The sequence below is a fragment of the Oncorhynchus nerka genome, linkage group LG9a, assembly GCF_034236695.1.
Source record: "Oncorhynchus nerka isolate Pitt River linkage group LG9a, Oner_Uvic_2.0, whole genome shotgun sequence".
In the NCBI taxonomy this organism is placed as follows: domain Eukaryota; kingdom Metazoa; phylum Chordata; class Actinopteri; order Salmoniformes; family Salmonidae; genus Oncorhynchus; species Oncorhynchus nerka.
Window position 1 is genome coordinate 28,134,703 of NC_088404.1, and position 12,916 is coordinate 28,147,618.

Genomic DNA, 12,916 nt, shown 5'->3' on the forward strand with positions numbered 1-12,916 from the left:
TTTGGTGTTGGTTTTGAACTGATCTAGCTAGCTAGCTATGCTTTGTGGACAATTTGGGACTGGATTTGAGCTAGCTATCATTACCTAGCCTTTGTGTCAAGGTTTGCTGTTGTTGTCTGGCTCAAGCTAGCTAGCTAAAGGCTGAAGTTATTTGTTTAAACCCCTTCAATAAGAAATATAGTTAGCTAGCTAGCTTTCGGGTTGCTGTTGTTAGCTAGCTGCTGGACATTGGACAAACAAGCTAATGTTAGCAAACTTTAACTAGGTAATGTTAGCTAGCTAGCTAGTTAATCAAAATATCTGTTTGCATGTAGTGATTAACCGTAGCTTGATTCACCACCATCTACAGTAGCCTAGGTTGGTTCTCAGTCACTTCTTATGACTGAACGATCAAGTTGCTCGACCCGTTTAGATAGAACTCTGAGATTTGGCTGAAAATATGTTTGCATTGTCAGAAATGCTACAAAAATGCAGCACAGCATTGGTTCTTAATGGGTGGAAATGTGCACGTGAGAGCGATTAAATAATACATTTAGTAAAATCTGTTGCACCTAAAAATGTAGTCAATCAAAGTCCAATGGTCACTTTATGGATATTACAGTCTCATTTTAATCCAACATCTAGAATTTTTTGCTAGGTCGCCACAGGAAATACTCTGAAAATGAAATTGCTAACAATCCTGATATGTGATTCACGGTAACGGCCGGACGGTTCATTTTATCTTATGAAAGCATACAGTAAAACGCTGTGTGTCTCCATACTCTCAATACATTTGAGGCAGATTAAATAGAACAAGGATTAACAAAGAGAGAGATATTTTACATACATACACACTCCTGTCTAGGTTAACTTGCACAAGGCAAATGTGCATATCACCCAAACATTGATCAAACACATAACTGCTCCCTGTGTGGGGCTTGGACATGGGGATGGCAGAAGCCCATTGTCCTGACTGCCTGTCAGGCCCAGCAGGCCTCGTAGAGCTAGCCACAGCTGGGGTTCAGTGTATTGAGGACATTAGTAGTGTGCTCCATTGCTCCACTTCATGGAGGGGGCCAAGTGCCCAGTAGCACAGCTGAGGCCATGTCTGGCAATGCCTGGACACTAGCTGGCTAGCCCAAGAGGTAGACGACAACCAGAGCATGAATCAAACAACTCAGCCAAGCTAACACACCGAACAAGCTTTCAGCTTGGGTGGTTTGCCATAAGAGTGTTTGTGGTCGGTCTCGGGTTGACAAACAAAGTACTGTTAATGTTTTTGTTGGTAAGTGCCAGATCTTATCAACTCACTCTGGCATCAGAGAACATGCTTGTCTGAAGATCCAAGATGTTCAAAACACATATCTTGTCAGATGTCATGTACCAAGCTAACTTGCATAAGTAGGCTAGAATTGTATGTTAACATAATTGTGTATTTTTCTGAATGTCTGTTCTGAATATTAAAAAAATTGCCCAACAAGGCAAGGTAGTCTGATGAAATTAAGAAGTTTGGTCTGAGGTTTTTAGTGTGCTCTATTGTAATGCCTCATCCATGTTACACTCATATGATCCAGAATAGACACACCTAGTTTTGCCCTGGTCTTATCATCTCAGCAAAACATAATCAGATAACCTGCACTACCATGACGATTCACACCCTCATCGTCTGATCTCGTCTGCCCCATGTTGTTGTGTCTTGCCTGGTCCTTGCTCTGTGTTGAGTGTGCAAACACTCGAGCTGGCTTTCCAGGCCTAAACTGCATGTAGGAAGTCAGGCGGGGTTCCCAGCAGGAGGCTTAGGGGCAACAGAGCCTGTCCTGTCCTGAACTCCCTGTGGCCAGTCTGTTGTTGTGGGCTCAGCACGAGGAGGGTGGTGTAGCAGCCAGGTCGTTCAAGATGAACAAGATTGGACATCTATCCATGTCCTGAGGACGTTCGGAAATCCCTTCAAAACCAGCCACTGGTGGCAACAGTAGGCTTGAGTTTAGCTAAGGTGTTGTAATCCCATGACTCTGGAGCCAAAGTTTGTGTGCTCGATCCCAGTCGCAGACACAGTTTTTTTTATTTGAGGTTTTCAACCATTTGGAATGAGTGTCTAAACTTAATGTTTTAATCCTATCCAAACCTTAACCCTTACCTTAACCAATCGAAATGACTGCCTAAACTTAATCCCTAACTTAAAAATTTGACATTTGGAGAAATGGAACGATACAGAGCAGCAGGATGAACAAAAACACTTCGAAATTTGACATTTGACGCAATTCCTAAATTTGTCATTTGGAGAACGTGGATGAATTCTGCAGTGAGACTGTGAGAGTTTATTGGGTGTAGAGATTCCTGGTTCATCCAGCTGAGCTGTCTGGCTGGGTCTCCTTGGGCCTCGCTGGGCTAGCTCGCTGGGTCTCTGGAAGGGTGAGGGGGACCAGGTGTCAGTTCTCTCCTACAAAGACCTTTGACGCCAGAGTGCAGCTTGACCCAGTCAGATCTGGAAAGACCACTTCTGTCATAGTTCTACTCTTGGAGCAAATCTATTAGCATTGAACTTGTTTTATAATCGCTGCCTAAGCATCAAATCAAATTTTATTTGTCACATGCGCCAGAATACAACAGGTTTAGTATCACCTTACCATGAAGTGCTTAACCAACAATGCAAGAACGAATTAATGTAATATTTACTAAATAAACTAAAGTAGTTGTAGATCAGACTTGGTACATAGCTGTTTGCCTGTCACTCCCTCATTGCCCTAACATGTTTTGCAGACTCCTTCCATAGAGGTTGAGTCGGAATGAGCATCGGAATGAGACTATTTCTGTTACAAGTCAACCATACAGTGGTGAGTTTATAATAACCAGGATGTGTAGATCCTAGTTTTAAAGTTAGAAAATGTAACAAAAGTGATTTAATTGGCCCTCCACATAATACAATAATACAAAATACAAATACAAAATTAAACATTATGGACCTGTCACGCCCTGGCCTTAGTATTCTGTGTTTTCGTTAGTATTTTGGTGAGGCCAGGGTGTGACATGGGGATTTATGTGGTTTGTTTTGTCTGGGGTTGTTTGTAGGTATGGTATTGTGGTTAGAGTAGTACTCTAGGTAAGTCTATGGTTGCCTGGAGTGGTTCTCAATCAGAGGCAGGTGTTTATCGTTGTCTCTGATTAGGAACCATATTTAGGCAGCCATATTCTTTAGGTCTCTTGTGGGTGATTGTTCCTGTCTTTGTGTTTGTGGCACAAGATAGGACTGTTTCTGTTTTTTTCACGTTTCTTGTTTTGTAGATTGTCATATTTTCATCTTTATTAAAGATGTACAAAAATAACCACGCTGCATTTTGGTCCGCCTCTCTTTCACCAGAAGAAAACCGTTACAGAATCACCCACCAACCAAGGACCAAGCGGTGTGCAGCAAAACCCAGGAGAATCTGCCCAGCAGCAAAAGCAGCACAAGGAGCCACCCAGAGTCTGCCCAGCGCCCCGCCAGGGAGAGTGTGGCAGAGTCCAGACCATTCTGCCATGGATGGAATTGGAGCCGCCAGTGCCACCAGTCTGACAGAATAGAGAAGGCCGCCAAGTGCCGCCCTGAGGTCTGTCCCCAGGAGCCGCCAGTCTGCCAGGGAGCCGCCAGTGCCAGAGCCCCTCAGTCCAGTCAGCCAGTCCAGAGGCGCCAGAGCCAGTGGCGCCAAGTCTGCTGCCGGAGCCTTCCTCTCCAAGGAGCGCAGCCTGAGCCACCCGCCAGTGCCGCCAGTCAGCCAGGAGCCGCCAGTGCCGCCAGTCAGCCAGGAGCCGCCAGTGCCGCCAGTCAGCCAGGAGCCGCCAGAGCCGCCAGTCTGCCAGGATCCATCAGATCCGCCATTCAGCCAAGATCCGCCAGTCAGCCAGGATCCGCCAGAGCCGCCAGTCTGCCAGGATCCGTTAGATCCGCCAGTCAGCCAGGATCCGCCATTCAGCCAGGAGCCGCCAGTCAGCCAGGATCTGCCAGAACTGCCAGTCAGCCAGGATCTGCCAGGACTGCCAGTCAGCCAGGATCGGCCAGAACTGCCAGTCAGCCAGGATCGGCCAGATCCATCAATCTGCCTGAGCTTCACCTCAGTTCTGAGCTTCCCCTCAGTCCTGAGCTTCCCCTCAGTCCTGAGCTACCTCAGTCGTGAGGCACCCCTCAGTCCAGGTGGGCCCTTTGTTGGGGTTAGTAGGCCTGGGTCGGCGGTGAGGGTCGCCAATCAAGGGACGCGAAGGAGGTGGACAGAGACTGTGTTGGAATGGGGTCCACGTCCAGCGCCAGAGCCGCCACCGTGGACAGACGCCCACCCAGACCCTCCCCTATGGATTTAAGTGGCGGCCGGGAGTCCGCTCCTTTGGGGGGGGTACTGTCACGCCCTGGCCTTAGTATTCTGTGTTTTCGTTAGTATTTTGGTGAGGCCAGGGTGTGACATGGGGACTTATGTGGTTTGTTTTGTCTGGGGTTGTTTGTAGGTATGGTATTGTGGTTAGAGTAGTACTCTAGGTAAGTCTATGGTTGCCTGGAGTGGTTCTCAATCAGAGGCAGGTGTTAATCGTTGTCTCTGATTGGGAACCATATTTAGGCAGCCATATTCTTTAGGTCTCTTGTGGGTGATTGTTCCTGTCTTTGTGTTTGTGGCACCAGATAGGACTGTTTTCGGTTTTTTCACATTTCTTGTTTTGTAGTTTGTTGTATTTTCATCTTTATTAAAGATGTACAAAAACAACCACGCTGCATTTTGGCCCGCCTCTCTTTCACCAGAAGAAAACCGTTACAGGACCACTGAAATTGAGTTTATGAGACACTAAAAGCAATCATTGGAAAACATGGTACTTTACATCATCTATACACATAAAAAAGTACCTGTTTTGTGTGTCTACTTGATGCCTTCATCAGAGTGCCCTTGAGAAGAGATTCATGATCATTATGGATTGTCACGACATGGGAGAATCAAAGGGAAAATGTGATATGCATATTAAAGGTGAAGGATTAATGGATTATATTTTAATTGGTCTGTTATTATTAGTGGTTGATTGGATTGTTCTTTGCAGTTTATTAATCTTGGGGTTGCGGTTGATTAAGAAATGGGCTAAACGATGGTGGATGAGGGGAAACACACAGCAGAACAACATGGAGAGGAGAACAGATATGTAAGGAATTGCTTCTAATAGTTTAGCTGAGCTGAGCGAGCTGAAATGTTGAAAAGTTATTTTCAGCCAACTAGCTGTTGGAGAGTAAAATAACAACATGTAAAATTAGAGATAAGCAAAAATGGGCAACACACCAAATCTTTTCTAGAGATTGATTTGAGTAAATTTCTTGTATCTGGAGGGAAGTCTCTCTTGAAAAGAAAGGGAACACTGAACTAACCAACTTAAAACCACACTGGGTTAAAAGATTATCTCATAAGATTAAAATGTAGTTATTATATGGAAATGTTTGCGAGGCTGCAGACAAAATCCAAATGTTTCTGAGAACAATGGTTCCTGAAACTAACAGTGCCTCCTGCCTTATCGTGAACCAGATGGTTCTCAGAGGGAGTGTGGGACCATGTGGCTGTATAGGTGAAAGGGCAATGTCTATCTGTGACTGGGGGTCGCCCAGTCCAGACTGCCTGTGTGACAGAAATGTCCTGTTCCTGTCAATACAGTCTGTGCAGGCCACACTAACAAACACAACCCTCTGTGGAGATACATCATAGTCAAGCCCTGTCCATGGTCCTGATTCAAAATACAAAAGCCCTGTTCATGGTGCTGATTCAGGATACAAAAGCTCTGTGCAGGTCATGTTGTTCTTCACATTCACTTTTCTGGTAAATACACACTATATCAAATCAAATCTAAGTCTATTTCTCACATGGACAGGATACAGAACATGTAAACGGTACAGTGAAATGGTTACTTGCATAGTAGCAATATCAAAAACAGAAGGTGTCCAGATTAAAATGTTTAACAAATATTTTAAATTATTAGATGACGCTTACCCGACACACTTCTCTAAATTGATGGAATATGAAGGAAATGCTATAACCACCCCCCAGCCACATCTAGCTAAGTGGATGGGTCACTATGTCTAGACATGTACACATGTTTATGAAATACAATTGATGTCTGTAATCACACCCAGACACACCTGGCTAACTTGATGGATCTTTTGTTTAGACATGTAAGTAGATACCTAGCTGGCTAGCTAAACAATGAACCGGCATAATCCCAACTCATACTACTACCAATACAAATATTGTCATATCTATAATATGAATCTGCAGGTAGCTAAAGAGCTAACCAACTAGGTTCAATTTTAGCTAGCTAACATTAGGCTATGACTAGCAATGCAAATGGATTTCTGATTAGAATAATATTTCTACAAAGAACATACACATAACGTTAGCTAGTGAGCCAGCAAGCTAATATTTGCTAGCTAGCGAACAGTACGCTTTAACTTGCAATGAAGATGACTTTCTTACAAAATGTAGCTAGCCTCTTACCCGCATACATGGATGAACGCTTCACGGCAGACTGGAATCATTTAACTCTGTTTTGTTTGTAGCTACATCTTGTTTGGCGAACATTGTTTCAAGTCACTCCGGTTTACACTGACCATCAAATCAAATCACATTTTATTTGTCACAAACACATGGTTAGCAGATGTTAATGCAAGTGTAGGGAAATGCTTGTGCCTCTAGTTCCAACAGTGCAGAAAAAAACTTAAGGACTCGAAGCGAGGCGACTATCTCTGTTGGCGCCATCTTGTTTATGTGGCATGTGCAGAGATTAGCCCATCTCTTTTTCCAACTGATCTATCTATAGCGTTTGCTAAATTCAGGTCGTCACTGTTGTTTAGAAAAGTAGCAAAACTTTTAGCAACATCTTGTTTGGTATTCCATCCGTATTTACAGATGGAATACACGTTTGTTATTAAAGCACATGAAAGTTCACATTTTCCAGAAGGCATTTCTGCCCCCCCAAAAATTGGGATAAAAAAGTAACTGTTTACGTTCAAATGACTCTCCTGTGAAGTAGTGATGTGTGACATACGCTGAGTTTCCTGATATGAGTCACATTTATAAAAATAAAAACATGTAAAAGATCATACCAAGGATCCTTTAGCTATTTGATTTTGAAGTATCAAAAGAAAATATGGCCTTACTGCTATTAGCCCATACAAATTCATTGACCCAACAGGGTTCCTCTTTAAATTATGTTCAGCTTATAATGGCTTCATAAGCACTGCATAAATGTGCTACAAAGCATCTATAACCATATGCCATGCTTTATAAAGGGTTCATAAATGTGGCATAACTGTGTGACACAATCACCAATGTGAAATGTGACATAACCCACTATGTTGAATATGACATAAACATGTGCTTTATAAAGGGTGACATGTTACGCTGAAGAATGGCATAAGCTTTAATATGACGTCAGGTTAGTCACATTACACCAAATCTTGTTCCCAGACACTTCCACAGATCTGGTGGACAAACGCATCAAACTTGCCCTTCATTACTTGTGGTTAGATTTCAAATCAAATTTTAAGAAGATACATTGTGGAAATGTGCAGGGTTTAGCCATAATTATGACTTTTTCACTGTGTTTAGTGACGATGACAAATACTTTACTCAGTGAGGTCACTCCTATAGAATTCTATGGTTAGTCCCACTAAGGCCAACTTCGAATGGTTAATATCCAAGCCTTATATGTGCTGTGTGTGCAATAGTCTAGGGACAACGTTACAGCAAGAAACACTTAACTTGATGAAAGCCCCCAACCTAAAGAAATTGAATGTGTCTGTCTTCTGGAACCTAATTACATTTTCCTCAGTACACAAACTTTGCAGGTCCATCAACCCATTTAAATACCTCTCACACCCTACAGTAACCTATGGATCATGAGCGAACCTTCATAAATCAGCAGAATGTTAATAACCTATTTATTGAATACATGTAGTGTCCGGTAATACTTAGTTTGAAGTGAGATACTTTCGGTCATTCATAACACATCCAGAAAGACTCTATATCTATATCACATGACGCTGTACTTAATTGTACTTTGATATTTATAACATGTACATACATGCCTTATATCATATGACCCTGTATTTACTATTAGGTCAGACACCTTTGGTCATTCATAACACATACATAAATGCCTTGTCTCATATGACACTGTACTTACTATGAAGTCAGACATCTTTGGTCATTCATAACACATACATAAAGGCTTCCTTATGTAAACACAAATGTATTAACACTTAGGGAATTATCACTAACAGCTAAAACAAATAAACATTAAAGACATGATTAAACCATACATTTCATTTTATTTGTACATGTTTAAAACAATACAAATACATTAAGTTTCAAAAGTACAGCAATGCAGTTACGTTGAACAAAAATATAAACGCGACATGCAACAATTTCAAGGATTTTATTGAGTTACAGTTCTTTGTAAGGAAATCAGTCAGTTGAAACAAATTAATTTGGCTAATTTCACATGACTGGGAATACAGATACAGCGGTGTGGATAAAGAAACAGTCAGTATCTGGTGTGACCATAATTGTCCCAATGCAGTGTGAAACATCTCCTTCAGGCTGTTGTCTGTGGCCTGTGGAATGTTGTCCCACTCCTCTTCAATGGCTGTGTAAAGTTGCTGGATATTGGTGGGAACTGGAACACGCGGTCATACACGTTGATGCAGAGCAGACCAATCATGCTCTGTGGGTGACATGTGTGGTGAGTATGCAGGCCATGGAAAAATTGGGACATGTTCAGCATCCAGGAATTGTGTACAGATCCTTATAACATTTGGCCGTGCATTATCATGTTGAAACATGAGGTGATAGCGGTGGATGAATGGCATGACAATGGGCCTCAGGATCTCGTCACGGTATCTCACAGCATTCAAATTGTCATCAATAAAATACAATTGTATTTGTTGTCCGTAGCTTATTCCTGCCTGTCCATACCATAACCCCACCGCCACCATGGGGCACTCTGTTCACAACATTGACATCAGGAAAACGCTCGCCCACACAACACCATACACGCTGTCTGCCATCTGCCTGATAGAGCACACATCTCCTGTCACGCCCTGACCTTAGAGATCCTTTTTATGTCTTTATTTTGGTTTGGTCAGGGCGTGAGTTGGGGTGGGCATTCTATGTTTTCTATTTATTTGTGTTTGGCCGGGTATGGTTCTCAATCAGGGACAGCTGTCTATCGTTGTCTCTGATTGGTAACCATACTTAGGTACCCTTTTTCCCACCTGAGTTTGTGGGAAGTCGACTCTGTTCAGAGCACTTTGCTTTTGAGCTTCACAGTTTGTTTTTGTAGTTTTTAGTGTTTTGTTTGGCGTCATTTAGATGAAAAGAAAGAAAATGCACGCTCACCACGCTGCACCTTGGTCCTCTCTTTTGAACAACCGTGACATCTCCAGCATGCCAGTAGCCATCGAAGGTTGGAGGCAGCTTCTGGTAGAGAAATGAACATTAAATTATCTGGCAACAGCTCTGGTGGACATTCCTGCATTCAGCATGCCAATTGCACACTCCCTCAAAACTCTAGACATCTGTGGCAGTGTGTTGTGTGACAAAACACCATAATTTGCAAATAAATTCATTAAAAATCGTACAATGTGATTTTCAGGAATTTGTTTTCTCAGGCCTCTCTCATCTTTTTAAGTGGGAGAACTCGCACAATTGGTGGCTGACTAAATACTTTTTTGCCTCACTGTATTTGCCTAGAGTAAGAACTATTCTGGGTGCCTCAGTTAAAGTATAGTAGGGAATACACAGGAGGGTCTGTAGAATGTATATGGTGTCATTTCATGGGGTTCTGAATAATACTGCTGACCTTTTACTCCACCCATTACGTTGACGGCCCAAATCACATATGTGAGCTCACTGCATTACAGAAAACCAGATAACCAAACAACAGTGCAGGGCATGCTCACTGAATTAAGAGAAAATACACACACACACACCAAAAAAAATTCTTAGATTTTTCCCAGACCTCAAAAGTCACCCCCTGATGTGGTTTAAGCATTGTTGTGAACACAGCAAATCCAATGTTTTTGTTTTATATATAAAAAAGAGTAAAAAACTGATTTTAAAAGGCACTACCAGTGTTTTTTTTCTTCCTGTGTGTGCCAACACTGTCATCCTGCAGTACAGCATTTTGGGGGAAGTTGAGGTCAGGTCCAATATTGACTATGCACCCAAGAGGGAAAGAGGTTGGGCCATCCTAGAAATGTTTTAGTGAAATATAATATAATATATACAATTTAGCAGACACTTTTATCCAAAGCTAATAACAGTCATGCAAGAATACATTTTTACGTACGGGGGGGGGGGGGGGTACTGGGAATTGAAACTAATATCCTGGCGTTGCAATGCTCTACCAAGATGCATGCCAGGGTTATAAATGCTGTGTGAAGCCTCAATTTAATAGGATTTGCTTATGCAACCATTTGTAAAGCATAGGTTTATGTAATATTGACATAGTAGGTTATGTCACATTTGACATTGGTGGTTATGCCACACAGTTATGACACAATTATGAACCACTTATAAAGCATGACATGAGGTTATAGATGACTTGTAACACATTTATGTTGTGTTGTTGAGTGCTTTATGAAAACTTTATGAAGCCTTTATAATTTGTATGTCATTAAAAGTGGTACCAACAACAGATTCTCTACCTGGAACAACGTATTGTCCCACATTTTTTTTTCAAAATTAAGCTTATTCTGAAGTGTCTGTCCTATATCTGAGAGATATAATAAAGATGAGGAAACATATTTTGTTATTTTTTTATTTGACATGTTTTTGGCACTAAACAGTCTCCATTATAGGCCTATCAATTTTCTCAACTGGTACCCAGGGGACCTTCAGACATGTATGTGTTCGAGAGAGTCTCACTTTTCCGCAGAGGGGTCATATTAGTTTGTAGCCCAAACAGACGATTTTGTGAGAAGACCGACTTTCGGGATGTCTCATGGTCTGACAAACACATATCTCTAGCTTAAACTGACTGATTTATTATGATGCTAATTAGATGTAGACTCTAGGGGGGTTTAATTGGTAACCAGTTGTAGAAAAGCAATTGTACACTTGAGGTTGTGCAAAACAACGTTATTAACATGCCTTCTGGTGTTCAACTGCATTAACAAAAAGCTGAAAACAATTTAGCACCATTTTAAAAACTCAAATTATTTCTCTGTATTTCTGTTTAATTAACCATATTTTGGCACAGTATTAGCTTTCTAAAGCAATTCAAGTCTAATGCCTATTCCGTTCTCCTATTCTAACATACTGGGAAACTTAAATTCCCTGAAACATCTTATTCTCTGCATTTCTGTATGCAATATAAAAGCTTCCAGTAACCGTTTACATTAATGCTTTATGTACCTAAGGGAAACACAGACAATATGCCTTTTTCTTCTCTCTCCCCCAACATTTCTTTCACCCACACTCAAAATGAGCTTCATACAATCCCGGGCATTCTTTAACAGGCTCAGTTTAGCAGCACATCCATGTCAAGGTCAAGGACAGCCATGGAGGAACTGTGTGACTACTGAGGGAACAGTAACAGCAGGTGGTAGGAACAGAGATAGGCCTACCGGTTAGGGGGATGAGAGGGGGAACATGAGAGAAGGGGATGGGTTTGTTTAGCAGCCTGAGGAATGCTCGAGATGCCTGCAATCTGAATGCCTCTCACTGACAGCAAATTAAAACACTTGCATAAATCACAACAATCAGGACCTTGTCACATCACCAGAGGCATTTGTGTAAGAGAGGGAGAGAGACAGACAGAGAGAGAGGGAGAGGATAAGAGAGAGAAAGTGAGAAAGTGAAGGAGAGACAGGCGCAATAAAACAAATCGAATAACTAATTACATTGTTTCTTCCTCTTGCTATAAACACAGGATCGCCATTGGGGAAACTGTTATCATTTTTATTTGAAGGAGAAGAAGAGGAAGGGATGGAAAAAACGGTGGCAGAAATAATTAAAAGTGTCCTTATCATCCCCTATTTTCTGTGAGGTGCACAGGAGAGGCAGCGTTAAATGTCACTGGAGAGGAGAGCTCTTTGAAATGTATGTGTCACAATGTTTATGAATCCATTTATTGGTCTGGCTCTGTCTCTCTGATAGCTGTGTGTTCAGTAATTTGTCTGTAGAAGACAGACTCTAGGACTTTCTGTGTTCATTTTGGTGGATGTTTTCCATTGTACATCTTCTGAAGTTACATGTTCAATATTTTGAGTGGGTGTTCAACAAGTGAGTGAGCTCATTAGAAGTTTGTCATTTTGGAGAAAACACTATTTATGGCTGTAATTTTATTAAATTGTATCTGTAAATGGAAGAAGGAACACTTTCCGATTGTGTTTAATAATTGAATCAGAACAAATAAAAAACTTGCAAATCCTGCAATGAATTGAATGAACATTTCCTGCTTCATAAAAGGGATGTTCTTGGAGAGCAGGGACCATGCCAGCTTCTTACTCAGATGGTTGTTGGAAGACATGATTACTGTACAGGTGCCCCCAAAAATAGCTTTTGATGGAATATTCAACATCTAAATGCTTAAAATAGTGTCTTTATCTCTGGAATGTGGATTATGAGAGGTTGATTATTCATTGGTGGGCCTAGATGTATCTACCATGCTGGAGAACTTTGAGGGCTCAATCTGGGTGCACCATCAGTGGGACTTTGTCTCGCTGCAATTAAAGTGATGAGTGGATGCAGCTATTAGTGTGTTCATTACATTATGCTACCGCTCTGTGCTTCATCAGGAATTCCAGAGCTAACAGTATAGGCCCCTGTCAAATCCTGAAAGTATGAAGGCTGTTTTATGTAAGTAGCCTTGCACATGCCTTGGTGTGAGGCAGCTTGATGTACAAGTACACCACCTCGCAGGGCCTCACGCCCAATAT